General features: G+C 36.1%; 1 long non-coding RNA gene across 2 annotated transcripts; it reads right to left on the bottom strand.

The window, feature by feature from the left end:
- Positions 1 to 44: 44 nt before the first annotated feature.
- Positions 45 to 27,499, bottom strand: LOC104910366. 2 transcript variants are annotated; one of them, XR_793005.2, is made up of 4 exons: positions 27,398 to 27,499; positions 14,008 to 14,116; positions 11,861 to 11,939; positions 45 to 3,544 (listed from the first exon to the last, which is right to left on the bottom strand). It is a non-coding gene; the product is annotated as an uncharacterized LOC104910366 (long non-coding RNA). The 2 variants fall into 2 exon arrangements; XR_002113423.1 differs by lacking the exon at positions 11,861 to 11,939.
- Between the last annotated feature and the right edge of the window lie 359 nt (positions 27,500 to 27,858).

The raw sequence follows: 27,858 nt of genomic DNA, 5'->3' as shown, positions 1-27,858 counted from the left end.
AAAAAAAGTTATACCATATGCCATTCACTTCCAAGTGAGGAGATCCAGGCTTAGATGTTTAATGTAGCAAAAGAATCAATTCCTTGACTTCCCAAAAGATCACTGAGGACAAGAATATTTGTCAGACATAATTAGTTAAAAAAGACTAGTCTCAATCAAAATGTTCACAATAACAATGCCAAAGTCTGCCAACAAAATCACCTGCTTAAACTCATTAAATTCAGAAAAGGTAAAGACACGAAAATTAAAATAGCAGCAAAGCTTACCCTGCTACAATTATCATTTTAGATAGATAAAAAGTGTCAAAGCTAAAGAAAAAAAACAACACAAGCCACTAAAAAAGTCTAAAAGTTCAGTTGTACACATTAGCCAAGTGAAATAATATACATCAAAAGCGTGCTTCCAGGGTGGTTTGTAGCAATTAGAACCAATGATATTTTAGACTGCTGACACACATTGTCTTTAGACAACACCAGCAGTAAATTAATAGCTCAGAAGTGTATAAAGCACAAGGTCATGGATATAAATGTACAGAGTATAGTTGTCAGTCTTTCTAGCATTGGTGCCAGCACACTTGGCCGAGTGGTATTCCCTAAGGACCTATGGTAACCAGATGTGCAAAGGTTGTCTCATGGTAACCTTGCATCTCTACCTCTCAATTTGTTATTAATGACAAGTTAATTTTTAAGAGGTACAAGAAACAGACTGATCTCTCTTTCAGGAACAGCTAATAACATACAGGTGTGTCTGTCTTCCTTTCACAAAAACATATGCATTATCCATTCCTAGCATGGGACCATTTTCACCATTTCTACTCTCGAAAGTTTTTCCACTTTCTATCTTTTTTTTTTGTTATTTTTCACCTGCTGCCATCTATATGACAGTGGTATTCATACCTTTCTGACCCCTTCAATCAATACCCTAACTACCTCTATTCCAGCTCAGGAGGATTAAAACCTGGTTGTTATGCAAATTGACTTTTATCATACATCTCTTAAAGAAGTAAGAAAGTGTTCTCTCAGGCTCTGGCTTAGCTTTCAGTTCAGCCAACAATTTGACAGACCTGAATCTAAGTACAAATTTCATTTACTACTCTAGTCAGGTTTTGGTAATAGTGCATCATAACCTGAAAGTCTTGGGTTTCTTTACTTGGCTTAACTGCTATAGAGTTCAGCGCAAAAATGACCTCAGTCATTAATAGGAACCAGATGACATTCTCCTTTCACTGTTCTCCTATTGGCTTGCTTCTTTTCAGTATGGTCTCCATAAAACCTATATAAATATGTAATGTGTAGTCCATAGATGCAGGCTACCACAGTGCTGGGTGGCTTTGCAGACTCTGATTCACATCGTTTTGCAAGACTCATTCATCTTGAATAAACTTTCCTTGGTAGGCCGATTTTTATTCCTGTGGTTTGGAAGGAAAGATATTCAGCTCCACTTCACTACAGTCATTTTTTTCATCTTTTCAACAGGCTATTTTTTACAGTCCAGGACAACGTGGTAGTTACTTCTTATACTTTAGCAATATAACATACATGTGCCTTCTCGCCCTTGCAACTCTTCCACTAGCATACATTTACCTGCATACTCAGTAATGGCATTCCGTTTCCATAGTCAGAATACAAACACATTCTGATAAGTGTAGCTGAAAACACTGGAAAATTCATTTCTGAGCAAAGATGTAATTTCTGTACATGAAATTTCAAAAATAATTTTTGGTTTCCCTGCTGTTTTTCTCTTGACTCCTTGTAACTCTGGGTCCTATATTCTGGTGTCACCATTTTGGGCTCCAAAAACAACTAAATGGTTTCAGATCTTCAGTCAGAAAAAAAAATAGAAACAAGAAAACCCAAACAATATAGTGTTTACACATTGTTTGCTGCATTATGCCACTAGTCTTAAACATAAGCCTTTAATGCAGAAATGTCAGTTTCATAGGGCATCAGGAACCACTGAGAGATCAAAATGGTGCACACAGTCTTAACATGGCTCCTTTTGAAAAGTAGCCAGATTTTCCCAGGAGCTTAAATCTTTCAACCTTCTTCTTCAGTAGCCATCACAGTTTCAATAAGAAGTTTATGCAACTAGCTGTACAGCTACTGCACTGGAAAGACCGCGAAAACAAAAAGATTTCAGTCTGTGTCATGAGTTCCTATGCCATAGGTGATTTCAAATCAATGAATACATAAAAAATAAATGAATACATAAAAGAAGAAGCTTTAGAATTCTTGAGTTCATCCTGAGATATATATAATCACTAAATTACTCTGGAAACTTTATTAATGGAAAGTCATTAGGAGCAACCAAAAAGTATGGAGACATTACAGTAGACGCTGTAAATAGACATATTCTGTCAATTCAAATGACCTTGGAAGAAATAATATAGCAACATCATGGTTAAGAATCAGAGTGAAAAAGTCTACCACAAGAGCCATCCTGTAGAAATGGAACACATGTTCAATTAAACATTCATAAAAAGAAACTGACCTAAGACGTGGCAAGTTAGATCTAAAACCTTAACAATTAAGTATTTAAAACATGAGAAGCATAGGTGTTTGTTAAAAAAAATAATAATCAGTGTTCATTCTTGTTCGATCTACATCCTTTTCAGTGAATTTACTTTCTAGGAAATTTTAAGGTGCCTTTAAAACAGGTAACAGTATAGCATGAAACTAAAGTATATTATTTTTTATTTTTCACTCTGTAATGAAGCTTTCTGATGATACAAAAATATTCAGAATAGTTCAAAACTATATGGACTGAAAGTACTGTAGGATAATATTGGATAAATGGGAAACGGATTCAATATACACAAAGAAATACGTACAGGCAAATCCAAATTTAATCACAATTACAAAATGGTGGGATATAAATTTACTGAAACTGCTTGACAGGCCTTCACCTGCAGACAGCTTTTGTATTATTGTATATATCCTATGAAAATATCAAATCAAAAGTGAAGTGCCATCTACAAGGCAAAGCAGTTAATATCACTAAACATAGCATTAATTTGCAGTGCATGCTCTCTTGGAAACCACGTGCATCTTACTGCCCTGTATCAGAAAGGGCATAGTAAAACATGGAAGTATAACTAAAATGATCAAAGGTATACAATCATTTATGTGTAAGGACGGACTTATCTCTCTGGAAAAGAGAAAATTAACTGGGATATGATATAGTATAGTAGATGATCACAAGAAAATTCAGTTCAGAAGAGACCTCAGAAAGTTTCTTTTCCAACCTTCTATTCAAATTAGGTGAACTCTGGGGTTTATAATCCAGATGGCTTTTGAAAAACTTCCAAAGATGGAAAACTAACATCCTCACTGGGCAGCCTCTTCCTCTGTTCTACTGTCCTTATGGTGAAAAAGCTTTCCCTCACATCCCCTTTAACAATTTCTTGTTTCAACACATGTCCATAATCTCTTGATTTTCCACTGTGATGAGCTTGACTTTGTCTCCTCGATGACCTCCTCTCAGGTGTTGGATGATATTTAGGTGTACTTGAAAACTTTTATTCATTGTTGGGACAACAAGGATGCTGAAATTTATGGAGAAGACAGATAATGAATAATCAGAGTGCTACAAACAAAAGTTTTTTAGCAAATAGCTTAAAAAACCCCCACATTTTTCAGGAAATAAATCATTATAGATTATATGTAATTGTAGACATCTTCAGGCTTCTTCAGAATAGAATGCCATGTTTTTTCTCCTAGGATTATTTCTCAGAAGTGAACTTTTGAACACACAATTTGTGAAGAAAGTCTATAGGAGTTATAAAGATGGTAAAGTCTATACAACATACACTTTCCTGAAGTAGGTGCTATTTGTCATTCTTAACAGTCCAACTCTGAACAACAGAACTCATGATATTAAGACATTATGCCTAGCAACAAAGCTGACAGACTTAAGAAAAATTGGCTGTGTTCTTGCTCTGATGCACACTGAATCCCTGTCAATGTTTGTGGGCTACCCATTCTTCCTTCTACTACAACAGTTTCTGCCTATTGGATTTTTCCTCAAATATACACCCTTGACCAGTTGAATGGGGAAAATGTTAAACAAAAACAGCTTGTCTGAGTAAATAGAAATACAAATGTTTAGGGAACACATCATTGCTTCAGATCACCCACACTGAAAATACAGGGGTGAGTAAGAAATCTGTTCATTTTACGAGCTTTTTTTTTGTTGTTGCAGATGTGGGGAAATACTCAAGTGTTCTTCTCTGAAGAGTGCTGTATTCCCATATATAGTTGTATTTATTCATTTGTCCTTAAGCCACCCACAGTAGCTTTCCAGAACAGAGATCTGTTTCCATTCATGTTTCAGAGTTGTCTGCTGACAGCAGTGAAGTTAGACTTTGTGAGAGACAAACTTCAAAAGGTTTAGAGGTTCAAAGCTTGTATGGGCTTATCTGAATTTTTTAGGTCTGCAAATCTCTTGCTATCAGCCTACAGCTTGGTAGTTCAAGCACTTCCTGGTTAAATCCCAGATGCAAACAGAGACACAGTTTTACTTCAGAAGGCCCAGGCCAAGATACGCATTCAAGCTCCAGATAGGCTTAAAAGGGTGCTGGAAAAAGGGAATATGTTAGCAAAAGTCGAAACCAGACAAGCACAGAGCTTTTTGATTCTTCATGAGGATCCTGCAGTAGAAAAATACCAAAACTCTTGTTTTCCCACATCAAAAAAGAGACTTTTTATGTTTTATATGATTTAAATCCATGCCAAAATACAATAGTTTCTACAGATAGCATTTGTAGTAGTTACTTTGGCTTGGTTCCTTTTTTGTTTTTGTTATTGTTTTTGTTCGCAAGTTTTAACTAAAAGAGCAACAGAAATGTCACAAAATTGAGTGCACTGTGTCTCTTTCATCCCTTGTAACTAGTTTTTCTGGTCTGTCCATATGTCATGTGCTGTTTTTGCTTAAAATATTTTTGCTTTCTAACTGTCTGCTTATATCATGCTCTTTGATTGTTGTTCTCCTGTTCACAGTATGCACATACCTATAATCTCCTGAACAACTTATCATTACAGCAGTGACCTGCTGAAGTGCTACTACTTTGGCTCCTGGGTACCTCTCAACAGCAGCTGGAATTTTGCAGAAGAATAAAACCAATAATGGTGATTATTTTGTTAAATATGCTGAGAGCTCAGTGATGAAATATCACTACCTTCTCCTTCTCTTTGCTGAATAGCAGCATAGAGTTCAAATTTGGTGGCTTTTCTCATTTAAAATTTTAGCGTGCAGTAATAATTTCATATTACAACCAAGAATCTGTCCATACTGAAATTTCATATAACATTAATGGCAAGGTATCATCTAATCTACCAGCTCTGATAAGTAGGTCTGATATCATAAATGACGCATAGCATTTTGATGAAGATAATCTCAAACTTCTTGATCCTCCCTTTTCCAATTTTTACAGCGGTGGTACCATAGTATGGCTTGGCCAGTTAGCAATTTTGGCAAGTGGATGTGTATTTCATTGTAACTTCCACAACATCATTGTTTTGTATCACTTTCATTTCGCTTTGACTATGTTGAAAATTATGTTGAGATTTTGTTAGCAATTAAAATAATTTTGTGGGGATGTAGCTGTAACAGATAATTTCCTAGTTATTAATAATTCCTCTTAATGGCTTTCAGTAAATGCAATTTTGTTACCAATATTCACTCTACTCATTAAAGCTGTATTTTCTATCATAGAGTAAGTATAACATGAATTTCTCCCTGATAAGACATTTCTATCAACTAATGTTGTTATATATAGAACATTAGGAAGAAATTCACTATAATGATGGTGAGGCACTGGAACAAGTTGCCCAGAGAAGCTGTGGATGCCCCCTCCTTGGAGATGTTCAAGGCCTTTCTTTGGAGCTATGACTGCTTACTACCAAATACAAAGCAAGGCACGGTTGATTCAGTACGTTTCCTCACAAATTCAATGAATCCAGCAGAAAGTGCTTTAACCTAGCTCATTTTTCAAAATAGTACATAATATGCTGTTCATCAGAACCTCAGTTAAACATGATTTTGAGAGATCGTCAGCTTCATAATGTTCCTCAGAATAGTTAATCACTGGTTCTCTCCATTTCCTTTCTTGATTCTCTACTTGAGAGTCAGCCAAGCAAATGTTGGATAAATATATCTGATAGTTTTTAAAATGTCTCAGCAAATAATCAGAAATTACTAAACCAGCTCTTGAAGAAATAAACCCCAGTGTCTGCTCTTAATGTGTGGCTCTTAAAGACAGAATGTTATGCTTAACAAATAGGCCAAGTGAGTGTCAATTAGAGTTCTTCCATTCTTTTTACAAATACACATGCAATTGAGATGCACTACATTAGAAGGCCTTATTTTTTTAATCTCCTATGTTAAATACTCATCTCCTTATTTCATATAGGAGAAACAGCCTCTAACTTGTAATTTTTCAAGTTTTGGACAGGCTTAGGGTGCCCTTTTTTGAAAAATAATACCAATAATAGGGAGAATAATAAACAAACATGAAAGAACTAGTACATATTTAACGTCTTAATAAATCCCAGATTCTGATGATAAAGATGATGAAGTAGAAAGACTTCTTTCTTTTCATTAAAAATCACCTTAAAATCAAAATTTAACTTGTTGGGGCTTTTTGTTTGTTTCTTTGTTTTTTTTTATGTTGGGTTATTTTTTTGTTTGTTTGTTTGTTTTTAATATTATAATTGTTACTAATGTGAGCAGCATTCTATAAACTGTCAGGACCCTGAACACACAAATGGACTATTATGAGCTGAGCTGGCTATTCTGACAATTTAAGTGTATTATTTCTCCTATAAACCATTAACATTAGCATTGCAGACACCTACATTCTGCCACAATCAATGTACTTCTGGTAATTTCATGTACTGCTTGAAACATCTTAGAGTAAAAGAATCCTCTGGAAACTAGACAAGTTTGCATTTCTAATGCTTTTAGCTAGATTCTGCTTGGCTGAATACCTTCTGCTTGGCTACTTCCCTGAGTAACTAAGAGGTGGTGAGGTATGCAGTCACTGAGTCTTCAAGATCCCAAGGTCAGTGCTGGTGGCTAATACAGTTGGTAGCAAAAACATCCAATGTTGTTGGACTTTCATTGTTCTGGTCTATTGTTAAAAGCTCTTCTTCCCATGCCACTCCCTATCCTCTGTGTAATGTTTGTATTAAATAAACAGATATCTGAATTTTTCTTCTTGTACTGAAATTTGTTTACAAAAGAGTAAAATGAACTCAACTTGCTTTTCAAATACATTTAGAAAAAAAGAAAAAAAGACCCCAAACCATAAACAGAACCAAACCAACACACTCGCATATACACACCAAAAATAACCACAAAACAACCCAAAACCTCACTGCATGCCTCTGTGGGTTTCACTGTGGTTGCAATGTACTCAGAACCCTAGTAGAATTGTGGGTACTGTGATAAAATGGAAATTTACTGAAAATGACAAATAAACGTTGGGTAAAAGCCACTCTTTCAGCAACTACTGGAATGTAATTATTGTAATATTTCATTACCCAGTGTCATTTACAGAAGAGTTCATAGGATTGATCATGGGCCAGTGCAGAAGAGCTTGTAAAATTGGTAATATTAACATCAACTGTCTAACTTTTCTTTCAGTATGTGTTTTCAGTATACATGCCAATTAGACTGAATTTCCTCTATTTGGGCTTGACTAGAACAAGTGACATAAAAAAGCGAAGTTACAATGATTTAATTTGAACAGACAGTAAAATAAAAGAAATACAGAGTTAATCCCAGGCACAACAATATATCGTATTACGTACTGCTTTGACCATCCAATCAAGCCACAAATCATGAATAAGATTCCACAGATTTCCATTGCCCAGACTAATTTTATCCTCAGATGTAGTCAGAGGGTATTCATCTTTTCTATTAAGCACATCCATGCTCACAGGTCCTATACTATAAACCCTAAACATGGGATTAACATCCATAAGCAAGCTTAATATATGTATGGAAAACAATATCTCTCACAAGTACTGTTGCAAGCTTTTAAGATTCTATAGAAAAGCTTCAAAATGTGACCTGCTCCTAATAAAGATAAGATAATCAAAAATAAAACAATTCTAAAAAATTATTGTTTTTAAATATAGGGCACATATAAAAAAAAAAGATATCATGATTAAATGAAATTCAAATCAGTAATTCTGAGCACTTGTCTATGACAACGCTGCAAATCTCAGTAGTAAAGTCAATATTTTAATACAACTTGATCTTTTATTGTATGATTCCATTGGCTTTATATTACATAATATGCTGTTCTCATGAAGTGTCAGTAAGTTTATCTCACTTAACATATGTTTATTATACACTCACTATGATGACACTATTCTGAATACCAATGCACCCAGTTCAAGGTTGCCACACTTGCTCAGTTTTTCTGGCTCCATGCATTCCACTTTATGAAAACATTTCAGTAACCACATTAAGCTCTGGTATAAGCAAAACTAAAATCATTCTGGTATCAGTAAAGCAGAGGAGTACTCACTTCCACCAAGAGTTAATGTGTTCTAATCTGATACTTACAGTGAAAGTAATATTAATGATGCTAAGAAGGAATGCCAAAACCTTTGTCTTTTAAACTGTTGTAGTAGCACCAGCTAATGGAATTAAAATTTGGTGAATGCAATTTGGGATACACTACCTGCAGCTGAAATCAGTATTTCATCTTTTCTAAATATATTCCACCATGTAATATCTCTTAGCATTTCAAATCTCTTAGAAATTGAAACTTACTTTTCCTTTACCACCATGCCACATATAACTCACGGTTTTCACTGCAGTATCTAATCCATTCCAGGTTTACCTTTCTCATAAATTTATCTTCCCACCTTATTCCTTTAGTCAACATATTTCAGTCACTATATTCTACTAATTAGTTCTCCGAGGTGGTCAGACAAATCTTCACTTCCACTTGTATGACCCTGTTGTTATCCATCAGAAAGAAGGTGAAGTTACTGCTTCTGCTCTCTGTGATGATGTAAATGAAGAATAATTCCTAGTTTTAATATTTGTGCCCACTGCTTTAAGTATCTGCAATGTCCACTAATTTCTTGATTGTTAAATTATGTCATAGAATTATAGAATCATAGAATCATAGAAAGGCCTGGGTTGAAAAGGACCGCAATGATCATCTAGTTTCAATCCCCTTGCCATGGGCAGGATTGCCAACCACTACATCAGGCTGCCCAGAGCCACATCCAGCCTGGCCTTGAATGTCATTAGCAGAAATAAGTGAATAAGTAAGTAAGTAAGTAAATAAATAAATAAATAAATAAATTTAAAAGTTTCAAAATGGTGAAAGTAAATGATCATTTTTTATACTAGGTTTAATCTGTTCGTGTCTAATAAAAATATGACAACACAAAACTCTTTTGTTGAATGCTAACTTTTTGAGAAATTACTGCATCTGAAAGACAAAATGTTACATTAATCTAGAGAATGTTGAACAGATGTGAACAATATCTCAGCACAGCTTTTAATTTCTCACATAGGAATTGACTGCTGCTAATATTTGGCAATATTATCTTGCCTCATAGTGTTCTGTCATGATGCAACATAAGCCAGAATTTGGCACTATGTTCCAGTGGTTTGCAGCTCTACATTTATCATAAAAGTTGTTCTGCTGTTACTTCAGGTTTGCCTGTCTCCTCTGTAAGGAGCATTCAGAAGTGAATAGGTTTGTCTCAGCAGTACACTGAGAACATTTTTTTAATGACATACCATTGTGCTCTAACTTGGCTTTGTCTGAAAAAATTTGAGACTTCCAGGTGCGTGTTAAAATGACACATGGAATATCATTTCAGTTGCAAATAAACAGTAAAATACGAGAGAGATTATCTGTTTTTTAGGGAAATAATATTTTGTTGATGATGAATATCTATTATGGAACTACTGTGGTCCTATTTTGTAGACATGGACAAACTATCGGTGTCCAACAACTCCCCACCTGTATTAAAGCCATTGCTTTTTCTGATTAGTACCATTCTTCAGAAATATTTTGAGGTCATAATTAAGGGATAGAAAAGAATCAGTCATGACATATATTTCATTGCGAAAGCTGTCTTCAGTCAAGAAAAAATACAATGCAAAATGGACAGAAAGAAGATAGTGCTTAAATTGCAAAAAAACCCCAACAACAACAAAAAACCCAAACCAACAACAACAACAATCAAACACAAACAACAACAACAATGACAACAAAAAACCTGCTAGGATGCTACAAATGTATAATTCACTGTCACATTATGGAATTCAAGTATATGGTTAAAACTCCTTCAATTTGGTTAAAAATTGTAGCCATGACAGTTAATCTATTGGATCCCTTTCTTACCAAAGTACCAGTTGCTTCAAATAGCTCTCATCTTCCTTTGTAAAGAAAATACAAGTAACAAATCTTTGAGACACTTACTACCAGAGATTCACTTTATCAGACCTAGAAGGACAAGACCAGAATCCATAAAAATAACATTGCCTATCGCTTTTGAAAGTTACTCTTGCTCCTCAGAACTAATGGAGTCATGAAAAGAATATCTAAATGATTGACATTTAACAATGCTTCCTTCAAAAATCAGTGTACTTCCAGACTGTCAGAAACATTCCACAGTGACATTTATCCACCGTCATAGCTATCATGTATATTTTTGCCTTCATTTGCTACTGAAGGAGAAATGCTAAAAGATTCTTTTTCAGCTTGAAGAGTTTGGATCTCTCAAAATCAGTTTCCAGACAAGATACAGTCCTGCTGGAGAATACAGGCAACTTTTTCTTGGTTTTGATAAAAAATCAGTTTGTAGTCTGACACTGTAAGATATTTTTTCAGGCTTTTTTTTCCTGCAAGTTTTCCATACTGTTGTCACACATATTCAATCTTATCAGCAAAATGGATTTTCACTCATCTGGATCAACTCACTTAGTAGCAGTCAAAGTCTGTATTCTATAAACTTATCCAATATTTCTTGCTTTCCATACTGTCTGGCAGCCCAGCTGACTCCCTAGGATCACATACTCAAATACGCTTACTTTCCACAGCAAATTTTAACTTTCAGAGTGAACTTACAGCTTCCCCTCTACCATCAACTGCTGAATTTTGCTAGCATGTTTTTAATAACAGTACAGTATTCTATGTTCTGGAATAGAAATACCACAACAGTATGATACAAGTCAAAATCAAATGGTGTATCAAGAGGCAATTTTGAGTTAAGAGGAGAGTCTTATTGGCCTTTTCCTCTCAGCCAACTTGGGTGGCATCATCCAAAGCCAATGAGGGAGCCTGATTTCCATTCAGGTAACGTAATTCTCCTGCCTGCTTAAAAATTTAGAGATTCTTTGCAGTCTGGGCACCCAAGTGCATGACAGGATTACAACACACCCAACCACCCACAGTGTCACAGAGTGGTTTTGATTTTAAAAAACAAAACATCTAGGATCAATTTTAAGGTGGTGAATGCCCTTAAAGCTCTACATTCAAGTGGAAATTCATAATGGGCATATCATACATAGGAGCATATCCCCTGAAAAAGGCAAGAAAATAATAGCAGACGTGGTTCTTTTGGGGCTTTGATAGTATGAAAACTTCCAAAACAAAGAATCAATAAGTTGTGCTCTACCCTTCACATCTGAACATGCTCTTTAGCATAGATAAGAATACAGTTAGAATATCTCAGTAAGAATTTACTTAGAGGTTGGGCATAGGGCCTTCATCTGACAAGATTTCATGTTTTCTTCTTTTGGTTATTTTCCAAACTGACCTGTCGGAACTACTTACCTTCTCTTAAACACTGGTGAGAAACTGTGAAGAAGTTATACTCACAACTCAATTTACAGATTTCTCTGTTGCTGAAGTGTTTGAAGATCTGTCCTTATTATTGAGACCCAGGCCTTCACAACATCTGGGAGGAGAGCAGAAACTTGCTTGGAAATCTTGTTAGTTGCTCCGAGACATAAACCTTTTACTTTTCCCAAGAGCCTGGGGTTGCCCCATGGGCTTGTCAATGCTATTTCTCAATTGTTTGTGTTTTTAAATGAAAATATAATTAAATCATAGCCTGGGAAAGGCCTGAAATATGTCTCATTGTGTCATGCAGTCAGGGCAGAAGTGAAGATGCTAGAGCAGGAAAAACTGCCCCTTCTCTTCCCTCTGTCATCTCTGCATCTTCTCGAGGATGCTGCAGCTTGTTGAAAATAGGAAAACGAATAAACAAACAAAAAAACAACCGGTTTGGTAAAGAAATAGAAGAGATGCTCTGGCCGCGGAGCACCACGTCTCACTGAGGTTAAACAAACTTCAGAGGCAGGTATTATGCAGGCACCATTTCAATTTGCCTTTAAAGTTAATGGAAGAATTTCCTTATTGAAATAATTAAAGTGCAACTAAATATATTCCCGATCTCTAATTTCTGTAAAGTTAGCTATTTCTTTGTACATGTTATTTACTCTGACAGTTTTAAAATCAAGTTAAAAATAAAGAGATCATTAATGTTTAAATCATGACATTCTATAATGGAAAACAAACACATACATACATACATAGATATAGATATAGACAAAGATATAGATATGGATATAGATATATGAAGTTTTATTTTTTTGTCTTAACTGAAGAATTGACGGAGTTTCCTGGAAAATCAAAGACAGATTTTAAGAAGCAATTAATGTTGAATCTCATTACTTAGAGAACAATAAATAATTTCCCTGCATCAAATTAAATATATAAGTAAATAATTATTGGAAATCTCCTGGCTAAATTGAAATGTTACCATATGGCTTTCATTCTCTCTGTACCATTTATCAGTGAATACGTATATATTTGTACAACAGAATATTGCAGCGTTAAGCTGCTTGTGTTCATGCTTATCTGCTCTCACTCAGGAGCTCACTAACTCAGAACATGGCAACTTCTCCTAACTCTTCAACTATCGATTGTAATCTTGGCACTTAGAAAGCAATTTAATGTAATAGAGCTGAAAGAAAGTAATCCACATCCTGCACTATCACTGGCTTTATGAAACAAGCAGAGACATTTTAACCACTGAATAGCACCGCGTCTTGGAATATGTGTACACAGAGAAAGGAAGGATTTTGTACGGGAAGGTGTTTTCAATAAGTTTTTAGAGATCCCATGATTTGTGCAAAGAGAAAGCAGTTCTGCCATTCCCAGCATTCACATGCACATGATATAAAAATGCACTCCCTCAATAAAGAACACTGGTAAATATATCCAGAACTACCACATTATTTGTATTCAGACAATCTGGTTTTCTATTGTCTTAAAGACAGAGGGCAAAGTATAAACTATATTTTACTTCAACAATTTCTTTGTTTCATAGAACTCTGAAATCTAGAGAAGCTGAACTTGGGCAGTAGTCCTACTCCATTGGTTATGGTCACCAAGTGAGACTGGCAGCTCATTTCAGTGAGACAACTGCAATGCAAGCAAGGTAGAAACAAGACCAGAATTAATTGCATCCAAAGGATGATAGCTGTGTTTTGAATTTCTGACTAAAATGTACTAAGGAAGAAGAGTTTCATAGAAAATTATGCCTGATCAGGGGCATCAAAAAGTCATGTGAGTCTTCACAAGATAATACCTGTAACTTCTCTGAAGAAAGTCACTGTGTTTGCTCTGATTAATTTTCCATAAACTTTTCTCTGAAAGCAAGCTTTTCTCCATGGGTCTGCCCTTCTCCCTGTAATTTTATGCAGTCCCTTCAGATTTCTCTCTTCTTTCCCCTTTATCTTCCTTTTGTACCCCCACACACCTGGAAGATGCTGTTGATTCATGTCAGAATATTGATCTATGTGGCCATAAGGCTCTCTGCTGTTTTTCTATGTCCTAGCAGTGTCTCACAGCTACTATAAAAAAAGATGCTGTATGATATGGCCATAGTCTGGTCTTACACCATATAATTATATGCCCTTGTTCCATCTCCAAGGCAAAGATCCACTGGCTCTAAATACCTGATTTGGAGTAGAAGTCAGGCGAAGCATTGTGCAGCATCAAAGGACAGTTTATGTATCTCTCATGCCATGGATCCTCTCCAGTTTACAGTTCCACTCTGTGATCCACCTGAGATGAGATAAAGGAACATTTCAATTGGTGATGTTATAGGTAGGCAGCATCACTTTATCACATAAATCAGTGCAGGGCACATAATATATTCAGTAAAAATAAAAATAAAAAAAATAGAGAAATAAAAAGAAAATTAAATGTATTATAGATTGTCAGGTCAACCACTGGAGTAGAAAGAAAAATAAAAGTGTAATATAGTCTGTTTTCCTGACTGTAGATCCAGGGAGATATTGACTTATCTGGGAACAGAAAATCTTGACTTTGGAAGTATGTCAAACCTGCTGCCAAACCCGTAATCATTTCTGATGCCATAGAGGAAACTGAAGAAAAAAATTTTGGAGAGTAGGATATTGGATCCCAATGAGATGCATCCTAGAATCCTAAAGGAATTAGCTAATGCTGTTACCAAGCCATTCTATGATTTGAAAAGTGGAAATCAGGTGAAGTCCCTGGTGACTGGAAAAAAAGTAATATCATACTCATTTTTAAAAAGGGTAAAAAAGATGACCCTGGGAACTACCAACCTCTCAGTCTCACCTCTGTGCCAGCGAAGATCATGAAACACATCCTCCTGGAAGCTATGCTAAGGCACATGGAAGAAAGGGAGGTGATATGGGAGAACCAGCTTCACCAAGAGCAAATCCTGCTTGACCAATCTAGTGGCCCTTTATGATGGTATCACTGACAAGAGAAGAGCCACTGATGTCATCTATCTCAACTTCGGTAAGGTCTTGACATGATACCCCACAACATCCTTTTCTCTAAATTAGAAAGATGTTGATTTGGTATGTGGACTCCTCAATGGATGAACTACTAGCTTCAGGATTGAGCCCAGAATATGGTGGTCAATGGTTCAGTGTCTGGATGGAGATTGGTGAAAAGAGATGTCCCACAGGGGTCAGTGTTGGGGCTTACTCTTTAATATCTTCACTAATGACATTGACAGTGGGGTCAAATGCACCTTCAGCAAGTTTACAGATGACAACAAGCTGTGGAGTATGGTTGACACATCAGAGGGATGGAATGCCATCCAAAGGGACTTAGACAGGCTGAGCGGTGGGCCCAGGTGAACCTCATGAAGTTCAACAAATCCAAGTTCAAGGTCTTGAACCTGGGTTGAAGCAACCCCCATTGCCAATACAAGCTGGGAGATGAAAGGACTGAGTGTAAAAGACCTGGGGGGAATTGGTGGATGGGAAGCTGGACATGAACCAGCAATGTGACCTCATGGCCCCAAAAGCCAACTGTATCCTGGGCTGCATCCAAAGAAGTGTGGCCAGCAGGTTGAGGGAAGTGATCCTACTCCTCTAATCTGTGCTGGTGAGGCCTCACCTGGAGTGCTGCATCCAGATGTGGACTCTTCAGTACATGAGAGACATAGACCTGTTGGTGCATGTCCAGAGAAGGGCCAAAAAAATGATCCATGGAATGGAACACCTCCCTTGTGAGGACAGGCCGAGAGAGCTGAGGCTCTTCAGCCTGGATAAGAGAAGGCTCCAAGATGACCTGATAGCAGCCTATCAGTATCTAAAGGGAAGCAACAGAAAAGAAGGGGACTGACTCTTTAGCAGTGTCTGTGGTGATAGGACAAGAGGAAATGGCTTCAAGCTCAAAGAGGGTAGATTATGTTAGATGTAAGGAAAAAATCCTTTGTAGTGAGGGTGCTGAGGCACTGGAACAGGTTGTCCCATGATGTGGTTGATGCCCCATCCCTGAACACTTTCAAGACAAAGCTGGATCAGGCCTTGGGCAAACTGATCTAGCTGTGGATGTCTCTGCCCATTGCAGGGGAGTTTGACTAGATGGCCTTCAGAGGTCCCTTCCAACTCTAAGGATTCTATGATTCTATATTATCTGCTATAGCTTGAGGTAAATGACAAAGAATCTGCAATTAGGACCTATAATGACTAAAATTTTCCGAGGAAAATAGAAAACCTTCCCATGAACAAAGTCCCTACTCTAAGTATTAAATCTAACTAGTAACTTCAACAAAGAAAGAAATGAGCTCCTGTGAATTGAAGGTACCTCCAGGTTCATCTATCATCTGTCACATAAGAACAAAGAGCAATTGTAATGAAGTCGTATGCATCAGACTTCATCTTTGGACTCACTGTTCTATCTTGTAAATTTATATATGTTTTACTATATATAAAATGGCCATATGTGTCTTTGTGTGTGTTTGTAGACTAAATGTGCTTCATTAAATTTATAGGTACAGTGTACTTCTCAGCTTCTGTTCTTCATGCAGTTTGGTCATTAGAGGTAATAACAGTAAAACATTGCCTTCAAAATTGTGTTATAGGGCATTACTGCAAAGTGTGTAACTGTTCTGTTATTTATAGGCTCTAATTTACTGCTTTTTCTCTAAGCAGTAATGAAATAACTGTACTCCAAAGTCTTGCTCTTTTGATGAGATGTTTAGACTACCATATTACTGTTACATGCTTTTATTCTTCAGTTCATGCTATACTGACTATTTAGGTAATTTGTTTCCTGTCTATGCACACCAGCAGTTCAGAGACTGAGAACACAATTGGTAGGAAATAATTCATAAGTTGGCCTTATGACTGAGATCTCATAAATAAGATAGCACATATAATTAATGCTTCCACACATAGGAGTAGCTTTACCTGTGGTCTGAGCACCAGGACTAAATGCTCATGTCTACCTAAATTGTCACAACACATTTTTAGTTCTAGTTTCTTCTTACATTTTGTTTTGACAAGACTGCTGAATTCTCTAGAATGGATGAATTTCCAAAAGAAAATGAGCAAATATAACTGGAAGTCAAAAAACTGAGCTACAAATTCTCCTGTCATCCTCAAATAGGCATGCATACAGTGCATGGTTGGAGTAATTCTGAGGCTTCAGAATTAAAAAAAAAAAAAAAAAGTAAAATCATAGCTACCATATCATTCTCTGAGTGACTCTGTGAAATTCATAAATGGGTATGTTTTTTCAAGATGATGCAAACAGTTCTCACCTCCAGAGAAGTGGCACCCTTAGTAATTTTTCATACCAATATTGTTGATTAAAAACAGGCACAAATTATTTCTCTCTTAGTCTTCAATAAAAGAAAAACAAACGTAGTAATAAAATACGAGGAAATCCTGCTATTTCACCTTAAATGTCAGCCAAAATTTGCTTTGTTTCCCTGTCATGATTTTAAAGGTCAATTATGGAAAAAATGTGCAGGGAAAATTGTAAGCACTGAGGTTTTTCTAACAAGAATATGATACCTGGAACTTGTGGCATTCCTATTTACAAATTTCTGCTGAATTGCTCATTCACTAGTTAACTTCCAGAGTCAGCAGTGGAAACCTCATTTAAGTGTAACCTAAAACCCATTTGTGGACTGCAAAATGTCAATACAAAGGTTAATTCCTTGCAGAAGCTCCTTTTAGAAGTGGAAATAAAAGTATTATAGCCTATAATCTGAAATGAAGCTTTTCTCTTATTTATTATTTCTGTGCACCATTTTCTCACTAATTAATCCTTCAGATCACTTAGGAATGTCAATAAATAGCTTTTTGTTCAGATTCAATTCAACAAGATTCTCAATATAATTTCTTTCTTTTTGCACAGAATGAATCAAACTGTGACATTGTTCTCGCTTATTGGTGTGGGAATAAACTCAGTGAGCAGCTGTTCCATAAGAGGCAAATTAGTAGAGTTGGTAAATGACGTACTTCAGGGCAGTTTTTCAAAAACACTTCAGAAGAACATAAGCAGTTATAAGATGAATTGTCAGCATTAGAAATGGTAACTTGGGTTGAGTGCTACTGAGCACCCAAGAAGAGTGATGATTGCAAGAAAGGACTTCCTCTTACCTTCTTCATAGTTTCTTGTTTCTGGTTCTTTTCGTAACTATTTCTATGTGGGTCAGAAATCTAACCAAAGTTTGTTGGTATATGCTTGGTTATGAAAGTCACCATTCAAGAGCAGTCAAGAAAAATATAAGGTAGTTCAACATGGTATTTATATCATCTAATTTTCTAAAACAGCATTGACTGCAAAAAAGCAAAAACAAAAAAACAACAACAACAACTAAGGAAATGATAAACAATTTTATGACACTGCAAATGAAATTAAGGACAACTTTTGTTAAGAAGCAGAGACAAGAGTCCAAGGAACAAAATAATTTAGATGATGGATTGCCTTACACAAAAATTCAACTCAGCTTTAGAACAGTGGATTAGAAACAGGGACAAAGAATAACAAGGGCCCAGAGAGAGAAATAAATATGGAAACATTGGTCTGTCCTGGAATACACATCCTTGTATGTCTTACATGTACTTTTATTTCTGATATATCCTAAGTAAAAAATAGAAGCATACAATCAATTTGTCTATTTCAGTGGACATCCACATTGATGTCATTGATGATAAAAGAATGTATGTAGTTGTATAAGAAAAAAAAAGCACCCACAAACCTGTTGTAACATTTCACTATTTGGAATTATTTTATATATTTTATATATACTTTTGAATAATTACAAACTATGATATGATTATAATATGAAGATATTATGAATATAATATGAGGATTGACTAAAGAAAACATGTGGCACTTATCACTAAAAATGGTTAGGTTTTGTGAACAGGGCCTCAGCAGATTAATATAGGTCTACGTGGAAATCCATTTATTAGATGGTTTTGAAATAACTTGCCTGTAAGATTATTATTTTTTCCCCTGAATGCTACTAACTAGAGATTGATTGGTAGAGTTTGGTGTTCCTTGAAACATAACGTTTCATATCCCTTCCAAAAATCTTAGCATTAAAACCAATAACTATTTTATATTACCTAATTGTGTTTCCTCATATTTTTCAGTTATATATTCCCAGTCAGAGTCCAAAGCTAGAGAACACCTTTAATAATGTACATTGCCTTAGAACATATTTTTTCATCTTTCTTTTAAAACTAAACAAATCAAAAGCAGATTCATGATAGTGACTGAGATGAGTGTTAAAAAAATAGTTCCACATTATAATTAATAAAGAAAATTTAAACCCCACCCCCTAAGGACACTCTGATCTAGTACTAAACAAAATAAAAAAATAAAAAAAATACTAGGAGTCTAAGATAATGCTGTCAGAAACTTCTACTCAGCATCTAAACTGATCTGCTGGTTTTCCGGCATTCGCTTATTTTTGAGGCAAAATTTAAATGAGTTGGATGGATATACAATTTACTTCAAAGAGAAATACACTTAGGGGACATATTTTCCATGTACTTAATTTCTTATCATTCAGATGTTCTTTTTGACAAGTATTTGTTTTTTCTGATTATGAATAAAATAGATGTAATTTTCATGTTTTCCAATGTAAAATAATCTCATCAAAAAGAACAGCAAACTAAGTGGATGGAGTTGTCACAATATTTCTGCTGTATTGAATGATACAGATTAAAAAACAAAAAACAACCAACAACTGCTTTGAACATGAAAAATTCCACATATACATCTGTTCAGTGTTCTGTGTTTAATGCTACTAAAATCAACAGGAAACTCTCAGTAAACAAGAAGAGTCTCAAAAGGGAAGTTCTCATGGGAAAAAAAGAAACCTCATTCCTTTACAGAGAAATGCCTCAATATATGAAATAAAAAGATAAGAGGTATAGGTTGATTTATTATAGCATACTATCTTCTTCAAGTAAGTGTAATCTAAATTATTTTATATAGTCAGCCTGCATTTTTCCTGAAATAAGGAATTCATTCAAAGGTTAATCTTCCTTTTTCAGTTACAGACAGTAGAACAATGAAATATTACTTAATATCAAGCTAAGAAAAGTATTTCAAACAAAAACTGATTTTAATAGTTACACATAGATTCCACCATGACCAACAAGCTTATCTAAGTGAGTAATTGCAAAACCATTTGGAATACTTAATGGTGCGTAGGAACTGTAATGTATTCTGGTCAACTCATTCTTCTGTGCATTTATTCCATATTCTATGGTAAGCCTGGTACATTTTCCAGCAGAATATTCCTTACCATCTTATGAAGAACATATGATTTCAAGGCTAAAGCCAGAGACTGCTTTTAGGAGCATGCTAGTTGTTTTACAACCAGCCATCCCTCCTTGGAAAAAGCCTTACTGTGAGGACCATGGACAGATCTTACTCTTCTCATATACTACCACTAAAGCTCCGCATTAGAAAGCTGTTTACAGCTCAGATGACATGTGAAGTTCTTTTGTATTACAAGGACATATTTGGGAACAAGACTGAGAGAACGAAGCAATCTACTAAATTCCAACGGGTAACATGATTCTAAAAATGTACGAGAGTTCTCACCGCTCTGTGATTCCCTTGTCTCAGCCAATAGTGAAAGATTAACTAATAAAACTGTTCTTTCAGTTAACAGGAACTTATCTCAGACTCTACCTGTGCAAGAGCAAAGTTGGCTATAATGAATTTTGCCAATGATTCTCCTTACTGTATATCCGCCCAAATCTTCATCAAGGCTTTTCCACTGTTGTAGCAAAGCCCATACAGCACTTGAACAAGTGAGAGCAATGCCTGCAGGCTGGCATTCACTTTAGAAAAAGAACTGGTAAATTTTTTCAGGAAAGAAAACTCTAAAAGTTTTCTAGGAGTTAGCTTCTTGAGGAAATTAAACGTTTTTTTTTAAACTAAAAACAAAAACAAAAACATGGCTACTAATTTCTCTCAGAATTTCCTACACCTTTCCAAAGAATACCTAAGTTATCTTAGGATAAACTCAGAAAAATATCTCCAAAGGCAATGCTGAAGAAAGCTGCAGTATGAGTTGTGGCAGAGAAATTTAAAAACCAGACATCACAATATGGAAAAGCACAAGAAGGATAAACCATCTGCAAACTACACTGAACAAAGGGCATTTATTCCTGGTCCTTACTGGGGCACAGGAGTTTCACTAAAGGAACTCCTGTGACTCAGTAAAAGCAGACCTTTATTCTGGAAAAAAAATAATTGTAACATAAACAAATGACTGCAGTCCCCTATTCAGCTGGCATCATAAGACACACATTCTTCTTGTTTCTTCTTTAAGCAGATTGAAATACACCTTTGGCATATCTACATGCACCACATTCCCTTATGGTCCTAACTATTCCAAACTACACTACACTACTCTATTTATTATGGAGGACACATTTTACATGCAAATCCTGCACAAGAATGGCTGTAAAGAGAACTGGCAGAACTATCCTACTACAGTCTCTTTTTCTACAAAATGACATCATCTAACCTGACTGGTTTGGCTCCCACATTAGTTACAATTTTCACAGCTCAAGCCAGGAGAGCAAGGTGATGGCATATTTAATGCTTGCATTTCGCTGGTTTATGAGTTAAAGTAGGTGGCCAGGTGCTATTTTGTAGGCTCATCTGTCAGTCTAGTACTGTATTTGCAGTACTGTGAGACTAAATGAAAATGTTGTGAGCAGTCCTTTATGCTGGAAATATAAATATTTTCTTTTCTGGAAAAGGCTGCTGCCTACTGTAACAGGAAGTGATCTAATATTTCACGTAATAGCCTCATTATTGCTAGAAGATCTGAATTTTACTCAGGTAGTCAGCATCTCATGACATTCACTCTTTCAGAAGGTAATATTTGACAGTGTGGTTAAAAAAAAAAGGAGATGAAGGGAATAATAATTCACTTCAATCACATTTCATTATGTTAAAGGACAAGTTGGCAATGGAGCAGCAAAGCTCTCTGAATGATGGGGTACGGACTAAGGAGATATTTGGCATGAAGTTCTTCCATTCTGAAGAACTAGGATCAAATGCCATTTTATTGCTGTATAATCCTCCATTATATGTTGATAGACAGCAAAATGGAGAGCTAAACCACAAGCACCATGCAGTGGAGAAGTTAGAATCCTATTCTTGACACATGGAAATTCAAAAAAATACAAAACAGAAACAAAAATCCATATTGTTTGCTACTTAGAAGAGTAATACTTTCGAATTGTACGCAAAGACTAAGTGCTAGCATAGGTTGCATAGGTAGGATGAAGTCTGCCAGTTTTACTAAAACAATGTGGAAAAAGTAACCCCAATAAAAACAAAAACATATTAAAGAATTGTCTTTTGCCCTTAAAATTGTCCTATTTAAAGTGTTGTGTTTGAATTCAGGCTTCCACAAAAGCCTGTTGTTTGTTTAGTTGTTTGTCAGTTTTTATATTTCACATCACTTTGGATATCATAGAGATATGATCAGATCAGATAGGAAAATGTCACCTTTTGGCTTCTGTTGTCAACCTATTGTTAAGTGAGTTTTCATACACCAAACTTTACATTATGGGGAGTTCACAGAATGTCTAGGTTTAAAAATTTTACAACTTTTCTCCAGGCTAGATATCAGCAGAAATAACTATTTACAGTTTGTTCAGTTTCATAAATCAGTCTGAAACAGAGGTGTGATCGTCACATTTGAGAATGTGATTAACTCTTAAAATAGATTAATTACAAGATTTGAAACTTAATGTATTTTTCCCCTTGTTCAAAGAGCATTTTGAATTTATTCTTTTTCTCAACATGTGCCTTCTTCTCTATTCTGACAAAAGAGATTAACCCAGGAAGGTGCATTAAGATAGTAAACAATGCAGAATTCCAAATCTTTTCAATAATGTTGCAGTACTTAGTCATAACAGAATTGAAACTGTAGTATTTGTTGAATTTGTAATGGGCAAAGTGGAATTCTGCTTGATATAATGACTGAGATTTGGCAAGATAGATGCTTACAAGCAAAATATACGAAAAACACCTAACTGACCAGTCAGTCAAAGTTCTCTGAGGTGGCCTTACAGTATCAAGCAAGTTGTGCAGAGATATAATCAGATCAGCCTTGGTTCATCATACTGGTAGACACAACAGAATCTGCTGAGCTGTTTTAGACATTGTAGGATTATTATCATATTATTGTAATATTTTTACTGCAGACCTGATGATCTGCTTATAAACAACAAAATGCATGGCAGAATGCTGTAATAAATTTCTGACAGACTCTAATCCTTGTAACCAGCAATAAATGTTCCTCCTCATCAACAAGTATATTTACTTCATTTGACTGCATTTAGTGAGGTGGTAAGAGATCCCTAGATAGGCAGACAAGAACCTCATGAAATTCAAGAATAGCATAAGCACTGCCAGTAGAGGATTTCTTCCCTCTGTTCGGAACTTTTGGGGCATTGTGTCCAGTTTTGAGTTCCTTGATACAAAACTAGAGTGAGTCCAGTGGAGGGCTTCTAGATGGAAAACTACCATACTGAGGGGATAGGGGAAGCTAAGGAAAGATCTTGTTATCAAAAGTCTTAAAAAACCCAGTGAGAAGTTCTGTAAAAAAAATGGAGACTCTCCTTCTAGGTACAAAGTGAAGAATAACTGGGTAGAGTCATAAGATGCAGCAATGAAAATCATGATTCGGCATTAAGAAAGAAAATTTAAATTGTGAAACTACCCCATAAATGCAACAATAAGGAAAAGGTTTTCTGTAATAAGGGTGGTGACGCACTGAAACAGGTTGCCCAGAGAAGTAGTGGACGCCCTGTCCTTGGAGACATTGGGGTCAGAGCCCTGGGGGCAGGCCTCTGAGCAACCTGATCTAGCTTTAGGTGTCCCTGTTCATTGTACAGATGACATTTAATGTCCTCTTCCAACTCAAACAATTCTATGATTTCATGGTGTGGCAGCTGTGCATGGCCATTCAAAACATGTCTTGTCTTTCACATCATTGCTGCCGCTGTTGAAATGCACCACCCACCACCTCACTTTGCTCATGTCCACTGTTTGTTCTCTGTAAACATTCATCAAGAGTTGATGAATGTCAATGGGTGTGATTTTTTTTCCTCATGAGGAATTCAATGACATATTTTTGCTTCCATGTCAGAAATCATTTTGCCAGACTGCCCCTCTGCTGTCATCTGTCACACAGCAACAAAATGAAACAGAATATTGGTGGGAAGGTTCAACCTCTATAGCCATACTACCAACATCCACCTCTGAGGTCATGGGCCAACATCATAAAATAGGTGGCATTACTTTTAGCGCAGCTTATGCACCACAGAGGTCAGAATAGTCTAAGCCAACAGGAACATGTTCTGTGTCACCAAACAGATGCTCACAGAGTTTTAGACAACAGCTATTAAGTAGTTCCCCGCTGCACCTTTTTTATATATGTGGGCTCACTAATGCACAACAACTGTTTTCAGAGAATTTCCCTCCCCTTCTCATGTACAAATTGCCCATGAGAAACTTGCAATTTTGAGGATTTTTTTTTCATTATTCAAGATTATTCATTCCAAAATTTCGGCAAACAAGAGGTGGTCTGTAGTTTGTGAATGAGCTGTTTGTTGCCAGTATGCCACATGGACGTTATCCAAAGCCTATTGAAGTTGATGGAAAATCTCCCACTGACTTAAAATAGGCTTTGGACTGGCCCTGATTGAGTGGTGTATTCGTTTTGATTGGAATTATAGGTCACATGGCATTTTTATCCATTATTCAGTGTTTCTGCCAACTTGCTGGACAATATGAGCATTTGTCTGAATTTTGACACTAAGAAAACACAGAACAGCCATTAATACAACCAGAATGAGTTTGTTAAAAAAGTTCAACTATTCATGGAAAAGAAAATGGTAGTATATGCCCAGACATACTTCTTTTGGATTCACATCAAGAACAGTTTCATGTGATTAGGGCATTAATGTATACAGAAAAGTATATCCACAGTACTTTTGTGCTGAATACTTGTGTGTGTTCCCTCCTTTACTGCTTAAAAACTGTTTATGAACTCACATTTTGAATTAACATGTATAGAACTTATTTTTATATGTATTGAGAAAAATGAAGGATTTCTACTCCTTTTTTTTTTTTAATAACAGGATAGATCATGTTCTTTTCTCTTGTTCTTAGTAACTGAATGCACAGCTTAAGCCCATCTGCATGGCATCAGGTAATAATACAAAATAAATAAGTAAATAAAAGGGCAAAAAATTTCACATTTACTGAAGTATTGAATGCTTTGTTTATACTGAGAAGTAATTATTAACCATCTTACTACACAACGTAATATATAAATTTCAATAGATTTTCAGGGAAGATCTCACTTCCTTGAAAACGTCTCCAGAAAAAAAAATCAGGAATGGAAAATGCTTTGGAACTGGACTATCTTATTTAGAAGAATTCAGGCTCAAATTCACAAATGACAGAAAACTAATATCGGTGGTAAACAGCAGTCATGCACCTGTCTCCTAGTATCATGCTCAAATCCATCAGTAATCTTTGGTGCGCTTAAAGGCTGCAGACAGGTGAGGGTTTGACATGTGGATTCTTAAGTGTCTTAGGTTTTGCTTCAGTGTATGCTTCAGCAATTTGCATCCTGGAGGGCAACACAGCTGTGTTCCATCTTCCATGAAATCCTGTTTTGTTGTTCTTCCTCCTGTTTACCTACTGCAAAAGGTGAAGTTCCTCTTGAGGTTATGTCTGCTTAACTGTAAGCTGCCTAAAACATTTATTCCAACCTCTTCTTTCACATAAACTCTTGCAGCAAGCCAGTTCTGGGAACTGGTCTGTCTGAAAACTTAATCAGAAACTTCAGGTTTTGGCTAGATCTATTCTCAAAACCAACTCCCATAGTCATTCACGGAGGGGTTGGTCAGGAAAGAAAGAGGATATAGCATGCATCTCCTAGAGGGACTGAAGAGTGGAATATATACGGTAAGACTACAGGATCATCAGATGAAAGCAGTTTATGTGGCTAAGGAAGCGTAGGTAAGAATAGAGAATGAGGTTTCCTTTGTACGATTATCAAGATGAGACATATTTCTATAAAAGCTGAAGAAACAAGGAAAAAAAAAGAAACAGACAAAAACACCCACTAGGCCAATCAGAAGAGAAAGAAGACAGTTCTCTAGTGAAGGAGTGGCTTCCTCAGCTTAAAGGTGTTCAGGTCTACAGGTGTCACTCAAGGGAGGCTGCCATGGGGTATATGTGAAAGGAAAAACATTTCCTTTTTGTGCACTGAAAAAAATAAAAAGAGGAGTACAGCTTTTTTATTCCATTAAACAAATCTGTGAGGGATGTGGTTTCATTTCTGTCTGTGCCGGTAGGATAATCCATTCCGAAGCACCTGTGTTGGAATGTCCGCATTGTTTCACTGTCAGAATGCGCTCTGGGATGATTTTGGCATAAGCCAATCTGCCCTCCTCTAAGCAGGTCCTGGGCATGATTTGGATGTTAATAGGCACCAGAAACGATTCCCACAAGGCAATTTGGATGTGGCTACCCTATTTTGGAGTGTAAGAGTATTTAGTGGCATGAATATGGGCCATCCTGTGCCATTTGGCCTCTGTGCCAGTGAACAGTTCCAGTCACATCTAATTTCCTAGAACAGACTCTGCCTGTGGTTCTTATTTCTCTTCCGTGAAATGTGTGTGCATTTTCTTCAATGGCTGCTTATTGGAAAATAAACATTAAGAAATCCCTGAAGTAGGTATCAGAAATAAATTTTCTTGCTATTCAAGTTTTTGGCTAGTCAATTGCCAAATAAAAATCCACGTTTTCTCTTTCTGGATCCTGTGAGTCTGTACATAAGGGCACATATAGAAATTAATTTCCAGCCCAGGAGATATTTTCTAGGGAAATCTGGGTTTGAGCTTGAGTCATTAATCCATAAGTAGTTTCCAGAAATCAGTCTTGCAAACTGTAATCAGGTTAAAAATTTACTAGTTCAATAATTGACTGATCTTTCTTCAAACAGACAGGCTTGGAAAAAAATCTTGGAAGTTGAGCAAATGCTCTCCTTCAGCCTGCCCATATGTGATTCCAGCCAGAAACTAACTGCGGAAGAGCCAACTCATGGAGGTCAGAAACCAAATGTAGCCAGGTGAGAAGAGAAGGGCCCAACACTCGGGGAAAATCTCTTTGGTTTCTACTACTTGTATCCCCACAATCAAACCATCTCCTGAGATGTGATTCCCAGAAAAGAGTTCTTCTTCTCAGTGTTGATGCCGTGTGCCTAAAATTTAGATATGTGCTATAGAGCTGCACTGCACTAGTATTTCTCTGCAGAGCTGACCTTCAATTTCAGGAGTGACTTCATCCCAGTTAGCAATTCTGTCAGCTCCATGAATCTCCCAGCACGATCGAACAAATACACAATATATTCTGTCCTTCCTAAATTAATACAATAATATACATTTCTCAGATTTTTAGAGTACATTTTCACGCTCAACTGATATTTGTTAAAATCAGAGTCCTTTCAGGTATTTATTTATACAGTATCTCACCTACCAGATGTTCTCTGTTGAGTCACTGGGGACCCATTCATCTTCATGTGCTTCTAAACTTCTCTTATGATTCATGCTGCATTTCAATCCAGTCCAATTTTTTTTTTTTTTTTCTGAAACATAAACATTCCCTTAGGTGCCCCAGTTCATGTAATTTCAGTATAACTGTATAAAATGCAATAAACTGTGTGTTGTAGATGTATAGAATAAATAGCTCATTTTAAAAGTGAACTGCCAAAAAATGAAAATTATATATTTAAAAGATATTCATAAAAGTAAACATTTTCCAGTTTTGATAATTGGTCAATTTTTCATTAACATTTTTCAAGCTGAGAACATTCTACAGGAAAGGAAAGAGGGGAAAGGCGGGGGGAAAGAAAGAGGGAAGAAAAGGAGAAGAGAGAGAGAGAAAGAAAAGAAGAAAATGAAGGAGAGAATGAAAGAAAGAAAGGATGAAAAAGAAAG

Source organism: Meleagris gallopavo, chromosome 3, assembly GCF_000146605.3.
Source record: "Meleagris gallopavo isolate NT-WF06-2002-E0010 breed Aviagen turkey brand Nicholas breeding stock chromosome 3, Turkey_5.1, whole genome shotgun sequence".
Lineage (NCBI taxonomy): Eukaryota > Metazoa > Chordata > Aves > Galliformes > Phasianidae > Meleagris > Meleagris gallopavo.
The sequence above is the reverse complement of the archived record's forward strand: the minus strand, read 5'-3'. Positions and strand labels throughout refer to the sequence as shown.